A 15,101-nucleotide genomic window follows, 5' to 3' on the forward strand; every position below is an offset into this window, starting at 1 on the left:
CACCCACCCACCCATCCATCCATCCATTCATCCATCCATCCATCCATCCATTCATCCATCCAACCATCTATCCATCTATCATTTGAGACCAGCCGTGAGCCAACCTCTGTGCTAGAATTTGGGGATATAAAACATCCCACCACCCACTTATTTATGTGAGTATCAGGATGAATGACACATGGGCACTGATGAATATGAAGTAAATGTGTTATACGGTTTACAGTAAAAGGATTCCCCAAGGAGAAAGGCTCAGGTTCAGTATGGAGTGCAGCAAGAGCGAAGCCACATGGGCGATTTGAGGTGTCACTAGGGCGGAGTTTCCTCAGCACTGTCTAGAGGCTGTGCTATTTGAAATCCACAGGTACACAGAGGTATGAGTGTTCAGGCATTTCTCTTATTGGGTCACACAGGTGATTGGGGTAGGGGCACACACAGAGAGTGAACCTGGGGAGGTTGTCAGTGGCCAAATGCCAATCATGGAGTCAGTGGTTTTATTACACATGTTCAGGGGAATGTGATGTGGTGAGAGGTTAGGCCCAGGCCACATGCTTCATACTGAGCCAGGTACCAAGATGCTGGCAGCACGTGAGCAGAGGGTGAGGGCAGGCTCAAGGTCATGCAGGCAATAAGGGCAGAGTAGCATTTGACACGTGGTCCGGCTGTCTCCACAATCCTTGTTTTCCATATGTACTTGGTCCAGAGGAATTCAGCTTATCATCTCAGCCTATCTGTCCAAGAAGAGCTACAAGCATTGTATGTTGCGTTTCTTATGCTCTGGCAACTTTGCAAACTTGATAAGTTTGTAAGCAGGAAGGTTTTGAATATTCTTCAATCTCCTTTCATATTCTAGCCCATATAAATACAGCTTTATTTTTACCCAACTCGTACTTGGATTCAGAAAGTAGCCAGGTTTTCCAGCCTGAAAAGAGATTTAGAAGGCCCTCAGCACTTCTAAAGGGAGTGATATGGGGGAGATAGTTATCTCCATTCTATTCCATTCCAGTCCATTCCATTCCATTCCATTCCATTCCATACCATACCATAAGGAGTGACTGAGTACCTAGTTGATTCCTGGCAGAGTGGAGGTTGCACTATGATTAAGACATATTTTCTGCTATCCATAGGGTAGGAAAGACATTCATCTATAGGGCATAAATACAGCATATGGTACAGATAACAACATATGAGTGTTGGCGCAAGACAGTCTGACTCCTATATGGGAAGGGAAAAGGCCAGACACTCATTTTCCCAGCCTCCCTTGAAACTAGCAAGTGGCATATTGACCTAGACCCCAGTGGTCAGATTCAATCATCCTAGACTTTTCAACTCGTGGTTCAGACAAGTAAGGACAACCAAGGATTCTTTCTGAGAGAGAAGAAGGTGGAGGCATGATGTACGTACCCACTGTAGTAATGACAGTGATGTTAATGACAGCAATCAGGACTAGGGATTAGGTTGATGGTATAAGTGATGTCACCAAGTCTCCTAAATGAAACAGTTCTGTGGCTTGAAATGAGGCACATAGATTACAGAGGCACATATTGTCACATATCTTGGTACATACATTTGGGATGTAATAGTACATTCCAAAGATTTGAAGAACTTCCCTAAATCCCTTTTTAAGTGACATTTAAAATCAGCTTTATTGAGATATAATTGGCATATAATACACCACACATATTTAAAGTGTACAGTGGGATAGTTTGACATGTATATGTATACCTGTGAAATGATCACCACAATTAAGATAAAGACAGACCTATAAAAGTTTTTTCAGACCTTTAATCCTCTAACAGCTCAGTTGCATTTTCTAGAATTTTATATAAATTAAATCATACAGTGCAATGGACAGAGTGAATGTTTGTGTCCCTTCCAGATTCATTTGTTGAGATCTTAATATGATTCTATTAGGATGTGGGGCTTTTGGAAGGTGACTAACCATGAGAGTGTTCGCATGTTCTCACTCATAAGTGGGAATTGAACAATGAGAACACTTGGACACAGGGCAGGGAACATCACACACTGGGGCCTGTTGGGGGTGGGGGTCTGGAGGAGGGAGAGCATTAGGAGAAATACCTGATGTAAATGACAAGTTGATGGGTGCAGCAAACCAACATGGCACATGTATACCTATGTGACAAACCTGCACATTGTGCACATGTACCCCAGAACTTAAAGTATAATAATAAAATAAATCATGAGGGTGCAGTACTCGTGAATGAATGGGATTTTTACTCTTATAAAAGGTATCCAAGAGAGCTCTCTCACCCTCTTTTAGCCATGTGGGGACACAGCTAGAATATGGCTGGCTATGAATCAGGCAGCAGGTCCTCATCAAGCACTGAGTCTTCAGGCATGTTGATCTTGGACTTTCCAGCCTCCAGAACTGTGAGAAATAAATTTCTGTTGTTTAAGCCACCCAATCCATGAAATTCTGTTATAGTACCTCCAACTGACTAAAAAAACACAGTGTGTCTTCTTTATTTGTCTGGTTCTTTCAGTCAGCATTAATATTTTGAGATTTATCCATGTCATTGAGTATATCATTAGTTCACTCCTTTTCATTGCTGAGTAGTATTCCTTTATATGAATATACCAGTTTGTTTACCCACTGACATGTTGATAGACACACTTGAGTTGTTTCCAGTTATTACAAATAAAGCTTCTATAAACATTTATGTATACACCTTTCTAGGGACATATGCTTTCATTTCTCTTACATAAATAGGAATGGCTAAATCATATGGTAAACGTTTAATGTTTTCAGAAACTTGCAAACTGTTTTCCACATTGATAGTACCATTTTACATTCCCACCAGCAGTGTACAATCAGTCTTTAGCCATTCTAACAGGTGTACAGTGGCATCTCACTGTGATTTTAATTTGTATCTCACTAATGACTATCAACACCAAACATCTTTTTTTTTCAACTTTCATTTTAGGTATTTGCAGGTTTGTTACCTGGATATATTGCATGATGCTGAGGTCTGGGGTACAAATGATGCCATCATCCAGGTACTGATCATAGCACCAAATAGTTTTTCAGCCCTTTCCTCTATCCATCCCTCTCCCTTAAGTAGCCCTCCATTTCTGTTTTTGCCATTCTTATGTCCACAAGTGCCCAATGTTTAGCTCCCACTTATAAGTGAGAACATGCAGCATTTGGTTTTCCATTCCTGCATTAATTTGCTTAGGATAATGGCCTCCAGCTGCATCCGTATTGCCGCAAGGGATATTATTTCATTCTTTTTATGGCTGTCTAGTATTCCATGGTATATGTGTACCACATTTTCTTTAGCCAATCCACCACTAATGGGCCCTTAAGTTCATTCCAGGTCTTTGCTATTGTGGCTAGTGCTGCAGTGAACATGTGAGTGCATGTGTCTTTTTGGGAGAATGATTTGTTTTCTTTTAGCTATATGTCCAGTAATGGGATTGCTGGGTTGAATCGTAGTTCTGTTTTAAGTTCTTTGAGCAGTCTCCAAACTGCTTTCCACAGTGACTAAACTAGTTTACATTCCCACCAACAGTACATAACATAATGTTGAACATCTTTTTATGTGTTTATTTGGGTATATGTATCTTCTTTTGTAAAAAGTCTGTCCACATTTTTTTGCCCTTTTCATTTGGGTTGTTTATTTTCTTATTATACAGGTTGGAACATGCCCTTTATCAGACATGTGTTTTGCAAAGATATTCTCTGAGTCCATGGTTTGTGTTTTTATTCTCTTAATAGTGTTTTTCTAACAGCAAGAGTTTTTAATTTTGATGAAGTCCAATTTATTCATTTGTTTTTCTATGGATCATGTTTTGATGAATATCTGAGAATTCTGCCTAACCCAAAGCCACAAGGGTTTTCCATTTTTAAGGAGTTTTATAGTTCAGATTTTAAATTTGCACCAATAATCCATTTTGAGTTAATTTTTTAGATGGTACAAGATATGCATTGAAGTTCATTTCTTTGCCTATGTATATCCAACTGTCCCACCACTTTTCGTGAAATAGATTCTTTCCACTCAATTGCCTTTGCACCTTTATGAACACTCAGTTCTTCACATATGTGTGAGTTCGTTTCTGGACTCTCTTCTGTTCCACTGATCTATCTTTATGCCAATACACATTCTCTTAATCGCTGTAGCTATAGTAAGTGTTAAAATCTTTTTTTTCCAAGCTGTTTTAGCTATTCTAGGTTCTTCATATTTCCATATAAATTTTACAATAAGATTGTCAATTTCTACCCCCAAGAGATTACTGGGATTTAAATTGGAATTACATTAAATCTATAGATTAACTTGCAGAGAATTGAATTCTTAAAATTGTTGAGTGTTTCAATCCACAGCCTCTGTATCTTTTCATTTATGTAGGTCTTCCATAATTTCTCTCAGCAATATTTTGTAATTTTCAATGTCAGGTCTTTTACATCTTCTGTCAGATTTATTCTTATGTATTTCATAATATTGATGCTATTATAAATATTATTTTAATTTCCAGTTATTTGTGTCAAGTTGTTTAATTATAATTACTATTGTTTGAATTATATAATGCTTCAAGTAATTATAGAAATACTATTAATTTCTCTATGTTGATCTTATATCCCAAGGAATTTACTAAAATTACTTACTAGTTTAGTAGCTTTTTACAACATTCCACTGGATTTTCTACATAGACGATAGTGACGTCTGTGAATAAAGAGCATTTTATCCCTTTCTTTAAAATCTGGAACCTTTTCTTTTTCTTGTCTGATTTCATTGTCTAGAAGCTCCAGTAAAATATTGATTAAAAGTGATGAGAGACAAAGTGATGAGGAATAAGACATCTTTGTCTTGTTCCTAATCATAGGGTGTGATGGCTAGTTTTATGTGTCAACTTGGTTGGGCTATGGTATCCAGTTATTCAATCAAAGACTAATATAGGTGTTGCTGTGGAGGTATTTTATAGATGTAGTTAACATCTGCAAGCAGTTGACTTTAAGTAAAGGAGATTATCTTTGATAATATGAGTGAGACTAATGCAATCCAAGTTGAAAGGTCTTAAAGAGAAAAACTGAAGTTTCCTGAACAAAGAAGAAATTCTGCCTCAAGACTGTAGCAGCATCAGCTTCTGCTTAAGAGTTTCCAGTCTGCTGGCCTGCCCTACTCAAACTTGCCAGCCCCCACAATCACACAAGCCAATTCCTTGAAATAAATCCCTGTAGATATATATCTACTATATATCCATCTGATGAGCTGAGACTTCCTGATGAGGAATAAATGTTGGATTTAGTCAATGCTTTTACTGCATGTATTAAAATAATCAGATGGTTTTCTTTTCAAATTTATCATATGGTGAATTATAGTGATTGATTTCCAGTGTCAAACCAGTCTCACATGGTGATCATGATGTGATATATTTTTAATACATTGTTGGATTCAATTCACTAAAATTTTATTTAGAATTTTTGCATCTAAGTTTATGAAAGAGATTGGTCTGTAGTGTTCCTTTCTTATAGTGTCTTTGTTTGGGTTGGTATGAGAGAAATGCTGGTCTCATAGTTGGGAAGCATTATATCTTTTATAATATTCTTGAAGAATTTTTATAGCATTGGTATTATTTATTCTTAAATACAGAATTCACTGTTGAAGCCATTCAAGCCTGAAGTTTTCCTTGAGGGAAGGTTTTTAGCTACACATTCAATTTCTTTAGTAAGTATAGGGCTAAACAGATTATTTAATTCTTCTTAAGTGAACTTTGATAGTTAATATTCTTCAAGGAATGTATTCACTTCATTTAAGCTGTGACATTTATTGGCATAAAATTCTTCATATTATTACCTTACTATCCTTTTGCTATCTGTAGATTCTGTAGTGATGTCACCTCTCTCATTCCTGACATTGATAGTTTCTGGTTTCTCTCTTTTATGTGGATCAGTCTGGCTACAGATTTTTCAGTCTTACTGATCCTCTCAAGTGACAAATATTTGTTTTATTAATTGTCTCAATATTTTTTCTGTTTTTATTCATTTCTGCTCTGAGCTTCCTTATTTCCTTTCTTCTCATTATTATGGGTTTAATTTGCTCTTCCTTTTCTAGTTTCTGGGGTGGAATGTGAAGCCATTGATTTAAGACCTTTCTTTTTTCTAATATAAGTTTTAATTATTATGGGTTTTTTGGTTAATTTGTGTTTGTTAATTTGTGCTGTTAATTGTTATAGTTTTACAGTATTGTTTTTGTGTGCTTCAGGTGGGATATAGTAGAGTTGGCTTTTACTGGTCCATAAAAGCTAATTCTGTGTCTTCTCAACTCTGTGTTCAGTAATGTCTCATTGGTAGCTTGAAATTGATCGATGCTGGGAGTATTTACACCACACAAACTGGTAAACACTGCATATTGGGGCTTTTTGTTGTTTTTTGTTTGTGTTTTGCGTTTTTCTTACAAGTCAGTTTACCAGCACACCATTAGGGTTAGTTCTTCTTTATAAATGTTTTCTTACATTATTGTTTACTATTCACATGTATCATACCATAAACTTTATGATATTTTTATTTAAGATTTTTTAGCATTGTATTCAAGCTAAATTTAATTTGGAAAGAATTCACATCTTCCATGACATTCAATCTCCTCATTCTGATAAAATATTCATAACTATTGACATACCTTCTCAAAAATGGTTGATAGTTTTCTTCGTAAGGATCACCTAAATTTTATGGACTACACTAGAAATAGTATTCTAGACTGAGATTGTGATAAAGTTGCAAAATGATTGACTCAAAAAGAAATGAGAATGAGAAAAAATATATGAGGATGTTCCTTAGAAAGTTGGGTTCCATGCTCATCTGGTTCCAACAACACTGACTCATCTAAATTCAAAGGAGCAAATGAGAAGCAATGTCTGGGATGCTCATTCTCAAAAAACTGAACCAAGAGATAGAAAAAGGGTCTTATGAGGTAAAAGGAAAAGATCTTGATGCTTTGTCCTGAAGAGGAGAAGGCTAATGTATAATCTGATAAAAAATACAGAGTGTTCTAAAAATATGCTAAGGAGTTTATCCAAGAAAGAGCACTTGCTGGGAACAATGAAGAAGAAATTTATGCAATAGTTAGAGTTGAATGGATGAACTTTTCAGGTTTTGCTAATTCTGATGAGCTAGGAGTTCAATTTTCTTTGATTATGGTGAATAAACAGGAAGAAGCTAACTGACGTCGAAGTAAAAGATTCAGTTCAGTGTAGGGAGAATTCCAACTCTCTTAATGCAAAAGCAAATGGAGAACCAACAAAAACAAGCAACAAAACACTGCAAAGGTGGTTGAAGGAGGCTGGGTGCTCTCCAACTCTGTAGACTATTTAGCAGTTCTCTTGAATAGCTCAGAACAGTGGGAGCAAACTGGAAGATGATGGTCTCCATTTGGCAACAGACATATTTTATTCATCTGGCAAGGTAGCATTTGAAAGCAAAATGACACCTGTATGTCTTAGGTGCCCTGGGAAGGGGTACATTCTCCCATTTGCCATCCACCTGCTTTCTACTGTTTAAAATATTTTGGCTACAAGGTCTGCTGTAGTCATTTCTATTACCTGGCTGACTCTGGGAGCAGATACATTTGAAGCCTCTGGCTTAAGCATTCAGTGCTCTGAATTTTACTTACTAAATCCCAACTTCAGTCTTAAAATTATAAAATTCTAAACAAGGATTTTAAACTGAAAGTTATTACCACACCTTGGATTTTTAGTCTTTTTATTGATACTTGCTAACATGGATTCACGCTCAGAACAAGGATTCAAAAGTATCATTTAGCAGTAGGTAATGTTTTCTGGCCTCAGTTGAAAGTGGTAACATTTCCACCTTCAGAGATGAGTTTGCTACGCCATTACCTCGGTTGGTTATGCCATTAAGTATTGAATGATGAGGCCCATGCGCCAATAGTCAGTAAACATTAATTTACTTATTCTTAAAATATATTTCTTTAAAAACCCCAAATAAATAAAGCAAAAAGATATTTAAAAATACATTTCCAGATAATAAAATAATCTTTGTTTTCTACATATGGAGAAGTCTGGAGCCATTTTGACCATCACATTAAGAAATGGATAAATCAGAGTTCTAAAAGTTCAACTGTTTTGAAGGCAGAAAATGGACTTCTAAAAATCCATCCTGATCATTTAGTAAATCACAATCATTGAACTTCTGGCCATGGTTTCTGATCTTTTGCATCCAAGAGTAATGCAAATGAAAAGAAAAATAGCACAGAACTGAGAACAGCAACTCCCCAGAGGCCTGCATCTGAGGTTCAATCTACTTGGCAGATTTCTTGTCTCGCTTGCCCTTATATTCTTAGCTTCAACTTGGAATGAGAAAGTAAGGAGAGAAGAGGCCTCATGAAGAGCAAATGTCACACCCTCAACATGGCTTTAATATTTACTATATTGGAAACAATATAAACTGAGGTTAAAGAAACTGTTTTACTTTCTTTAGATGGAACAGCAGAATTCCACACACAGTGTTTTGAAATCCAGAGCCTCCTAAATAAGAGTTTAAAGTTATTTCTTAGTACTCGTTCAAGGAGTTTTGGACAGCGTCATATTTTGAACATATGTATAAGACAGCATTCCATAATTGATTTATTAACATATGAGGTCATGTTTATGATTTCTTTCTGAAATATTTAAAAGCAAACTACAACTGTATAATCCTATAAAATCTATTAATCACAAACCTGCTTCAAAAGTTCATAAAAAGCACAAAAAGAGCCAGCATATTGTATTTAGTTATGGTTGAAGTTTGTACTCCAAAGGATAAATGAATACGATTTGTATTTGCTATGGATCGGGCTGTGTTTTATTCACATTGTATTACATCTCAGGAGAGAGTTTGCTAAATAAGGCCAAATGGCAGAGATTCAGAAATCCAGAAAAATGCAAACATCACATTTTTTTTCATGGTGGACAGGACAGGAATGATTAAGAAATCCTTTAGAAACGATTACATTTTCAAATGTTTTCAAAAGGCCGCAGAATTCCTAAAAGCTAAATCTCTTCCCATCCCATTCATCTTTAACTACCCTGTCATTGCATGTGATCTTTAAAAATATAATGTGCATACTTTGCTCTGCTAAACCCTTTTAATTTAGGTTTCATGCATCCTTTATATTCAGATACATTACTTGTCATCCCCTGCTGATCCCTATAGTTACCAAAGAAAACTAAGACCCTATGTTAGCTCAAAGATAGGGCAGGACATTTCTCCAAAACAAGTGTGTGTTAATAGCATACTTCTTTTACTGAGGGTCCCTGGAAGAGGTGACATATTGAATTGAAGTTACTCTAAGTTGTAAACATTATTAGATCTCTTTCTGAGAAAAGTTTTCTACTGGAGGAGATGGCAAAGATCTGGCACTTCTAAGAGCCTTTAGGAGGAGAAGGAGAAAATTTGTAGAGAATGGGGTAAAATATCAAGAAAGGAGAGGCTTGGGGTATCAAAAACAATCAGCCCATTTCACAGATTTCCTGAGATAACTTAGGAAAGTAAAGGAAGGTGAAGGAAGTGACTTTATCTGAGCACAACTAAATGTAGGGATAGTGCTATTCCACAGCTGGTCCTGTTTAATACAACTGTAATCTTCAGAGGCTATTGTTTTATTGTGCTGATATGAAAGCATAATTTTTAAGTGAATAAAATCATGGCACTTGTACAAATATACACTTGTTAAAGGTTTTATTTAACTCATTAGTTAATGAGAGAACGAGTCAGATGTAACAGATAGAGGAACAGTCCTTTGAACAGGCACATAAAAAAGCAATCAAGAAGGCTGAAATACATTTGCTAATGGACATATAACTGGTCAATATCCACATGGTAATAACTAATTGCATTTCTACCAGGGTAAAGATCATTTGTATCTGTATGGACAAGAATCACTGGCATCATTATTAGTTTCCTGCAATTTACAGAGCTGTAAAATAGCTCAAACACCACAAAAGGTATAGAACCCTAAAGAATCAGATAACCTCGTTAGAGGAATTGTTCAGACCAGGTTTCTCAATCTCATTTTAGTCAAGATAATATTTTTTTTGGCAGTGGAAGGCTGTCCTGTGCATTATAAGGTGCTTCTCACCATCCCCACCTTCTATCCACGGATTCCAGGAGAAATCCAAAATATGACAATCAAAAATGTCTACAGAAATTGCCAAATGTCCCCTAGAAGGAAAATCATCCAGAGTTGAGACATGGGTTTCAATAATGCTCAATATTCCATTGAAAGGACACAAATAAACTCTGCCCATTTCCAGTCTTCTACAGTTTTTCCAGGCAGAATGAGATTCAGAAAAGTTAAGTACCTTGACCAAGATTCCAGAGGTGGTAGAATGGACTTCAAAACTATTTCCAACTCCAGAGAGTATTTATTTTTCATTCTGCAGTTCTGAAAATAGGAATTGATGACACGTAGCTCCTTACATGAAATGTTCTCTTAGTACTTGTAAATAATTGTGAATCTTCTTGCTCTTGCTTTAGAACCATTTCTGCTTGGTGTCATCATTAAGAGAAACACAAATCTAACTCTAAAGGTCTAGAAAACTAATATCTTCACTGAAGTCTCTTGAGGAAGGGAGGAAATTATAATTTTAAATTATAGTTTTAAAGCAAAACTTTAAAAATCCATTGTAGGCATCTCCCTGCTGAAAGTAGCCCCACTTACCTTTATAGCTGCTCCCCTAATATCTCTTTGGACTCCCTGAAACTCCAGCTTGCTTCTCTCACATGCCCTAGTCCCCTGTTCCACAGAGAAGCTATGCCCTTACATAAATCAATCTGGTCGCTATTTTTCAATTCACCTTTCCATTCCTTATTCCAAGGAATAAAACAGGGTAAAGCTATAGATCTTTACATTTTTAAATTTTTTTATCCTAATGCAAAAGTAAAAAATTCTCATTTTTAAATGAGAAGTCAGATAACATATCTGAATATCTCTCTACTGAAAGAATCTAGAAACAGTGACACTCCAGGAGCAATAAGCCCTCCTAGCACCCAGGTCTTGGTCTCTAAGTACCAAGTCCCTAAGTAGCAAGCTCTCCACTGAAAGAAACCAGGACTCTTTAGAGAAATATATTGGGGTGGAAAAGGAACAGGATGAACCTAAAAGTTTTCAAAAAATAATGGAAATATGTAAAAAAAAAAAAAAATACAGGAGCCAGCTAAAAAAGTTTCTGCTGCCAAATTTGGGACAAATTGAGCAGCAGAAATAATAATGACAGTTACGAACCACAGCACAAAGAATCCATGAGTCTACAGTGATGCTCAGAACAAAATGAAAACCAAAAACCTTGGGGCGCTAGAACGAGAGGGGGAAGGGAAAGATTTTCTTTACCAAAGAATGCCAATTAATAATGTAGAAGGAGTAACAGAATGATACGATAGTACTTGCAGTGTGTCTGCATGATTCCAATTTAGAGAATTCCTCAATTAGCTATACGTATATATTTACAAGTCTCTGTCTCTCAACCACCTATGAATTTGTGTACATTTGGATTTCATATAAGAATTCTTAGACTCCCCAGCTGAAATAAAATTTAAAATTACTATTATACAACTTAGTTTTTGTATCTCCTTTATATGTTCGCCTAGATTTCATTGTCTAGGTATAATTTTTTTTTTTTTTAACCGAGTCTTGCTCTGTCGCCAGGCTGTAGTGCAGTGGCATGATCTCAGCTCACTGCAACCTCCGCCTCCCGGGTTTAAGCAATTCCCCTGCCTCAGCCTCTCAAGTAGCTGGGATTACAGGCATGCACCACCAGGTATTTTAGTAGAGAACGGAGTTTCACCATGTTGGCCAAGATGGTCTAGATCTCCTGACCTCGTGATCCGCCCGCCCGCCTTGGCTTCCCAAAGTGCTGGGATTACAGGTGTGAACCATGGTGCCCAGTCTAAACTTTTTAATTGTTAAATTGCTGCCAACCTTCAGCATATTATGTTGAAATGAATATTGCTATCCATAACTCCCTGTATATATTTCTATTTCCTCCAGATAAATGCTGAGAAGTGGAATGGCTGACTCAACAGACAGAAACAGTTTCAGAACTTTTGGTATAGATTTTCCAGAAAATCCATGTACCAGTACTTTCCTCCAGCAATAGGCTTGCATGACTGTGATTTATGAATACTAACAGTCATGCTAATTTCCATTTTCCAGGCCCTTGCACTATGCCCTGCAGTTTATTGACATCCGTCATATAGTCCTCCCAGCAACACTCTGCAAGGTTGGTAATATTTTTCCATACAAACAAGGAAACTGAAGCTCTGAGGTTCAGTTACCCAGAGTCAGAAAGTAGGAATAAGGCATGCTGGAATTTGAACTCATTTGACAGATCTCTAGAGCCTATGTTCTTTCCACTTGACCAAGCTACTTTCCACAATGTGCTGAAAATAGGGTCGCATTTCCTGTAACTTGATGTCTCACCATGTTTAAATTTCACAAATTGCAACCTGCCCTTTACTCAGAAGAGGGCACAACCTGCTCTCTCATCCTATTTTCTTTCTTTTTTCTTTATTTTTTGAGATAGAGTCTCACTATGTCACCGGGCTGGAGTGCAGTGGCACTATCTCACCTGACTGCAAACTCCGCCTCCAGGGTTCAAGCAATTTTCCTGCCTGTCTCCTGAGTAACTGGGACTACAGGCACGTACCACCATGCCTGGTCAATTTTTAGTAGAGATGGGGTTTCATCATGTTGGCCAGGATGGTCTCAATCTCTTGATCTCGTGAACCACCTGCCTCGTCTCCCAAAGTGCTGGGATTACAGGTGTGAGCCACCGCCCCCAGCCTCTCATCCTATTTTCTTCAATACCTGGATTGGATCCCATTCCTTAGAAGGCTGGCTAAGCCTAACACTGCCTCTCTGCCCTGACGTGTCATTCAGGAGTGTGTGAACAGGATATACATACACACACACACACACACACACACACACACACCCCGATACATCCAAGTTTAATCCAAAATCATATGATTATTTCTCTCCATTCTACCTTTGTTATCTCTTTTTATCCATAGTGAGGACCTTGGTCCCCAAACACATCGGATTATTTACTTACATTCTCAGTCCTACAATATAATATTTTAGAATAATATCAATACTCCTTTCAAACAGCAAGCCTATTGAGTCAAGTAGAATTCCTTGCAATTCTTTTATGTCCTTAGCCTATATCCCATTAAGGGCAGACAGTCAGAGGAATATGCTCAAAGCTTACCTAGACTCATTCCTTTTATTTTCCTATGTGTGGTTATGTTAACAATTTCATACACAAATGAATTTGTTTCCAATTGTATTAACATTTAGAGTCCTCCCCATCCTTTCTGATCTAATTTTAAGTTTGAAAAACATAAACATGATTTAAAAGTCAAAACTATGTACTGATAGAAATCTTACTTCCGCTCTTTCCCTTCCACTATGTTTCCACCCACCTCTTGTAATTAACCAATTGGATTTACTTCTTGCTCATGCTTCCTGCATTTCTTTTGGGGAAAAAGATCTTATTTCTCTTTCTGTCTTACACACAAATAGCACTATATATATATATCTATATATATCACTATATATATATCACTATATATACATATATATTTTTCATCTTGCTGTTTTTTTAACTTAAAAATATATCCTGAAATTATCTATCAGTTCGTAGAAACCTTCCTTCTTCTTTAATTTTTTTAACATCTGCATACTGCTCCCCTGGGTGGCTATATCATTGTTTATTGAACCATTCCCCTATGCATTGGCAATAAGACTATTTCCTATAATTTGCTATTATAAATCACAACTTGGAATAACTTTCTGTATAATTTTTTATATTCCTAGAAGTATATCTACAGAGTAAATTCCTACAAGTTGGATTTCTGGGCCAGTAGGTAAATGCGTATGTAGTTAGACATTGACGACTAGTAATGTATAAGAGTGTCAGTTTCCTCAAAGCTTCAAATTTTTTAACATTTTGCCTATCAGATTCATAAGAAATTGTATCTCTGTGCAATTAACTGACATTTTTCTTACAGTAAGTGAAATTAAATGTCTTTTAATATATAAGGGTCATTTGTATATATACTTATATACATTGTGTGTATGTATATGCACTTATATTTTGTGTGTGTGAATTCTCTATCTCTTTTGCCCATTTTCCTGTCAGGTTTTTTTTTCCTTTTATAGTTTTTGATTTTTTAAAAAATATAAGGGATATTAACTCTTTCTCTGTGATATATGTTGCAACTCTTTTATTCCAGTTTAACAATCGTGTTTTTACTTATACTCTTTTTGAAATTTTTTAAAAAATTCAATGTTTTCTGTTACATCTGGATTTTGAGTCATAGTTGGAAAACTTCTCCCCGTATCCAACTTATATAATGAAATTCACCTGTGTTTTATTCCAGTACATGTATGGTTTTATGTTTTACATTTAAATTTCTCACCCATTTGGAGTTTATTTTTGTGTATGGTGTGAGGGAAAAGAAGATTTTAAATTAATTTTGAGCTGGCTGGTTGCCTGGCTTGTGATTTCTTTCAGGAGTTTCATATAAGACATGAAACACAAGTGGCATGAGGACAGCGGGTGTTAAGGTGGCAGCACGGAGAATTCTAAAGCACGGGAGGCATTGTCTTGCTGAAGGGGCTAACTGGCCGAGAGCATCACTGTTCAGAAGTCTCCATCTTCATCAGCTCTGGCAAGGGACATGTGAGTCTAGCCAAGGACAGGTAGAGTTTCTGCAGGTGTTTGGAAAGATGGGCCAGGAGAACCAAGTAGCAGAGACAAGCAGTAGAAATCCTTCCCTTTAGCAAGGGGGTAAAAGGCAGTGACAGAAAGTCAGTGCAGGAGGAAAAACTAGGCTGGTCCTGATTGACTTCAGAGGAGAGAGAATTTCCTCCAGCTGAGCTCAGACAGCCAAGAAAGAGGACCATTCACAGGAGCAGGGCCCGGTTCCTGCAAAGCGCCAAAGTGGTAAAGACTTAAGTCAGGCAGGACATGAAGAGTGTCATGGAGTGATTATAAAACCCAACAGGAAGAAGATGAGCCGGGGCCATGGTGCGCCCCCGCCGAGATAGCTGATGTTAGTCTGAGCTCTATGCTCTTGATCCAAGGTT

This window comes from Colobus angolensis, unplaced genomic scaffold, assembly GCF_000951035.1.
Source record: "Colobus angolensis palliatus isolate OR3802 unplaced genomic scaffold, Cang.pa_1.0 Scaffold75, whole genome shotgun sequence".
In the NCBI taxonomy this organism is placed as follows: domain Eukaryota; kingdom Metazoa; phylum Chordata; class Mammalia; order Primates; family Cercopithecidae; genus Colobus; species Colobus angolensis.